General features: G+C 40.9%; 1 pseudogene; it reads right to left on the reverse strand.

Moving 5' to 3' along the window:
* Positions 1-1,793: 1,793 nt before the first annotated feature.
* Positions 1,794-2,884, reverse strand: LOC147725420 (actin, cytoplasmic 1 pseudogene; annotated as a pseudogene).
* Between the last annotated feature and the right edge of the window lie 1,162 nt (positions 2,885-4,046).

Consider the following 4,046-nt stretch of genomic DNA (forward strand, 5'->3'; position numbering starts at 1 on the left):
CACATATATCTGTGTATGTATTTATTGTGGATTTGTTAAAACAATTTTTTTAATTATTAGTTGCAGATTTTGACAATTAATTTAGCCCAGTATCATAAATCAGGAATTATACATATGATATAGTAAATTGTTTTCAAAACATCAAAACCCTCAACTTATGTTGTGTTATCAAAGTGAACGGTAGAACATTGTTAAAGCCATGGAGGCCCAGCTTGCTATAACAGTGACCCAAATCGAAATATCCATGGTGTCCTATATTTTTGCACATTTATCTGTGGATGGTGTTCAAATGGCTTTTAGGTATTATGACAAGGCACTTGCCAAGAAATTGGATGCCTTATTCATTTTTATCGTGCCAACCAAAATCCGTTTAACTCCACTTAAAGAATGACCATACAAGCTTTAATTTGTATCCTTTGTAGGCCCTCTCATTTTGAAATACTAACACCTATAGAGAAAAACTATCGAAAAATAAGGCCCACTCCATTAATGGGACATATATGCCATTCATAGAAACAATACAAACTTTGAAAGCACTAGTGAAATAGTGATGTGCCCTTCCATCACAGCCATGCATAAATATTTAAAAAAAATGAATACATGTGCATAAATCTGCCCAGAAATGTCATCAAAGTAAACTCTGTCACAATGTGACATGCTACGCATATGTTTGGGAATATTGTATATGTATTTTTTTTTTCACTCCTTTAACATGTGCACTTTATTTGAATGTCTTCAATTAAGTGTACAGGTAAGCCCTCCCTCCCCACATAATGGCACCACATCTTACTGATGTCAGAAGAAAGTTTGTAAACCTTCAAACAGCAAATTGGGGATTGTCCATATGGACTAGAGGAACAAAATTGAAGATACGGACCAAGTGTTTTAAGGCGAAAGATACAAAATGTAATGTAATGTAATGTAATGTAAAATAGCATTTGTACCGCGCAGCAGTCACTCCAGGGAGCATCAAGGCGCAAGATACTGATTCAGAGATGAAGGAAACAGGTAGGGTGTGGATGGAAACTCACCCAACTGTTACACTAGTGCTCTAACACAGGAGTCCTGTAGCTTGAAAATCCAGGTTTTCAGTCCCTTTCTGAAGTCTTTTTCCTTGTCTAGGGCACGAAGGGAGGGGGGAAGGGTGTTCCACGCTTTTGCTCCGAGTACTGGTAGGGATTTACCACCTCTCGTGCTGAGCCTGAACCTAGGTACTGACAGGAAATTAGAGCTAGATGAACGGAGATTGCGAGAGGGATGGTATCTGGCGAATCTCTGCTGTAGGTATTTTGGTCCCAGAGCATGGGTGGCTCTAAAGGTGATAATCAGTATTTTGAATAGGACTCTCTTGTTTATTGGGAGCCAATGTAGAGTATTTAGTGCAGATGATGCAGAGGATTTCTTCGGCCATTTAAGGACTAACCTAGCTGCAGCATTCTGCACCATTTGAAGTTTATGTGTGGTGGTTTTCGTAGTACCTGCATATAGACTATTACAATAGTCTATCCGCGACGTCACCAAAGCGACTGTTACCGTCTTCCTAGCCTCTAGTGGAAGAAGGTCGAAAAACTTCCTGAGTCCTTTAATGATGGCAAAGCAGTTACCTGCCACTTTCAAGGCTTGCTGCTTGAAAGACTTGTTGGGTAACATAACTTCACATACAAGCAATACTATCACCAATATTGTTGGGTAACATAACTTCACATACAAGCAATACTATCACCAATATATGATTCCCGTACACGCCCCATGGAACTGGGCAGCCTTCACAGAGGCAAGTAACGTCCTGTAACAATGTACAATCAAGTCCTCCATGCATTGTAGAACATGGGAATGTTTGCTCCACAATACTGCCATCTTCCTTTGTTCCAGTTTTCAATCCTGAGTCAAGCGCCAAAAACAAAGTAAAAAGCCATGCCTCGTCTTGGTTCTTTTTGCGAAGTTACATTTGTCAAGCTATATTGAGCTACAGTCATTTAGAAGCATTTACGGTGGACAATTGAAGGTCCAGATTCATCGTACTCCTGCTTGCTGATCCACATCTGCTGGAAGGTGGACAGGGAGGCCAGGATGGAGCCACCAATCCAGACAGAGTACTTGCGCTCAGGTGGGGCAATGATCTTAATTTTCATTGTGCTTGGTGCTAGAGCTGTGATTTCCTTCTGCATTCTGTCTGCAATACCGGGGTACATGGTGGTACCACCAGACAACACTGTGTTGGCATACAAGTCTTTTCGGATATCAACATCACACTTCATGATAGAGTTGTAAGTAGTTTCATGAATACCACAAGATTCCATACCAAGGAAGGACGGCTGGAAGAGGGCCTCCGGGCACCTGAACCTCTCATTGCCAATGGTTATCACCTGACCGTCGGGCAATTCATAACTCTTTTCCAGGGAGGATGAAGATGCAGCAGTTGCCATTTCCTGCTCAAAGTCCAGAGCAACATAGCAGAGCTTCTCCTTGATGTCACGCACAATTTCTCTTTCGGCTGTAGTTGTGAAGCTGTAGCCTCTCTCTGTCAGGATCTTCATGAGGTAGTCTGTCAGGTCACGACCAGCCAAGTCAAGACGCAGGATGGCATGGGGCAGGGCATAACCTTCATAGATAGGCACAGTGTGGGTGACACCATCACCAGAATCCATCACAATACCAGTGGTACGACCAGAGGCATACAGGGACAGCACAGCCTGGATAGCCACATACATGGCTGGGGTGTTGAAGGTCTCAAACATGATCTGTGTCATCTTTTCTCTGTTGGCCTTGGGGTTGAGTGGAGCTTCAGTTAGCAGTACAGGATGTTCCTCTGGGGCAACACGGAGCTCGTTGTAGAAGGTGTGATGCCTGATCTTTTCCATATCATCCCAGTTGGTGACAATACCGTGTTCAATGGGGTACTTATTTGTTAAATACATAATGTATATGTATTTAACAAATAATTGATGTGAAAAGTAACAGCTATCACAGGCATTTGAAAATTTGAGAAAATTGTGCATGACACATCATGTACTTACTTTAACTGTATCTCTGTGTGAGTAGTGGCAAACAAACATGAAAAAACAAATGTTATTCAATAACGAGCTTGGTTGTAAGCAATTATTCACATATAGATATTAGTCTATTGGCGATTGCAATTCTATCGTTTAATAAAACGTTTTTGATTTGAAAAAACAAAGTTATTTAGTTTCCTTTTACTGTCTGTAGGTCAGTCCCAATCAAAAGAAAAAGATCTGATGGGCATTTTTAAGGTAATTGCAATAGAAGGGGTCTAGAGGCGTTGCAGCATCCACTATTGGAAAAGGTGGCAAGACAAAAGAAGTGGGTAAAGTGGTCGCTGACCCTCATGAGACTCCAAATTCTGGCAGTGGCCTTCCCTGAGCTGGATAGGGTGCTGAAGGCCCAAGAGCAGCAAGAAGGGGGTAAGTGTATTAAGCTACAATCCTTTGCATGTTTGTATAAAAATGTTAATACATTTAGCAGCTATTACACTCATGTTTGAATTCGAAGTCCTGGATTTATGGTTTGGTGTAGAGGTTTGGCAAAGGTTACTCGAATCTCAAGCATCATGCATATCCCGTTCAGCTTCTTCAAGGTGCCATAGGATTCAATGCAGTAGTAAAAAGAACGATGTGACATACGACAACCGTGTAAGGTACAAAAACGTCTAAATGCTTATAAGTCTGTATAATGAAGCATACAAATTACTCAAAATTAAAGGGACATTATTTTAAATTCTTATTGCCAGTGAATTGATTTCTTATTTTAATGTTTGCTGATGTGTTACTCTCTCACAACAAGAGCAATCTAACATCCGCCTTCCTACCAGTGCCATGAGATATAAGGCACTAGTAATAATACAAATGGGATATGCATTGCATTGTGACTGTCAGGATCCATCCTTTCATGCCTTTCGGTAGTCACTACTATCTCTCCATTCAAACTTCATTTCACTATGAACAACAAGATACCCTAGAGAATTCTATTTCAATGACTTACAGGGCCCACTCATGTGACATTCCTCAAAGTAAGAAACCTTGAGCCAT

The sequence above is a fragment of the Lissotriton vulgaris genome, chromosome 3_2 (assembly GCF_964263255.1).
Source record: "Lissotriton vulgaris chromosome 3_2, aLisVul1.2, whole genome shotgun sequence".
Taxonomy (NCBI): Eukaryota; Metazoa; Chordata; class Amphibia; order Caudata; family Salamandridae; genus Lissotriton; species Lissotriton vulgaris.